Below are 880 nucleotides of genomic sequence, written 5' to 3'. Positions count from 1 at the left end.
ATGTCAACATATTATGTTACACCAAATACACAAAATAATGATCTTTAAAATACCATCATATGACCCCTTAAAAAATGAAGATACCAAAAAAAACAAAAAAAAAACAGAATTTGTAGTGATATTAAGATATCATTAATGCATATATTTAAGGCTTGCAAACCTTGGGGAAAAAATATGGGAAGTACTTTTTTTCCCATTTCTGAACTATCTTATATTATTATTTTGGCATATAATGCAACATAGATTGCTAAATTCAACAGATTCTACTAATGGAGCTACCAATTTCTGTGCTTTCAAAGCTTTCTAAAGTCAGTTATTTGGCTCCAAATCTTGGGTGAAAATAATCATTTTGACCCTGTCTACAAAATAGTGCATTACTCAGTAAATATTCATCCATGGCATTTAATATTTTGGCTTTCTTCTTCATTTATGTATTTCTTTCACCTAAAAAAAAAAAAAAAATTGTCGTGGAGCTCTGGCAACACAAAATGATTGCGTTAGAAAAACCAGCAGGCTTCATGACAGTCACAGTGAGTGTGTTTGTGATGACATCATACGTGTGCATGCTTGTTTGAACTGCCAGTCACTCATTCACACCGTCTGAAACACACACCAGTAAGGGCACCGAATTTGTGACACATTGTGCATTTGGGTTTTGCACTCTTTCCACTCCTATTGTGAAGTGTGTGTGTGTGTGTGTGTGTTGGTGTGACAAACTCTGCTCAACTTCTTCATTACCCACATAATTTAAACAAAAGCCTGTTGCTGTAGCAACAAGCCTCTAAGTGCTTCTTCCATGATGAAGGGCCACTTTTCCCTTTTTACTCTCTCTCTCTGTGTGTGTGTGTGTGTGTGTGTGTGTGTGCATACTGCTTTTTTC

The 880-nt window shown here is 35.6% G+C and overlaps 1 protein-coding gene across 1 annotated transcript in view; it reads left to right on the top strand.

Moving 5' to 3' along the window:
* trappc9 (trafficking protein particle complex subunit 9) overlaps nucleotides 1-880 on the top strand; it is a 266,928-nt gene that overhangs the window by 173,866 nt on the left and 92,182 nt on the right. The gene's annotated exons all lie outside the window — the stretch shown is intronic.

Source organism: Sinocyclocheilus grahami, unplaced genomic scaffold (assembly GCF_001515645.1).
Source record: "Sinocyclocheilus grahami isolate Dianchi unplaced genomic scaffold, SAMN03320097.WGS_v1.1 scaffold432.1, whole genome shotgun sequence".
Taxonomy (NCBI): Eukaryota; Metazoa; Chordata; class Actinopteri; order Cypriniformes; family Cyprinidae; genus Sinocyclocheilus; species Sinocyclocheilus grahami.
Note: the sequence above shows the minus strand (reverse complement) of the source record. Positions and strands in the feature narration are given on the sequence as shown.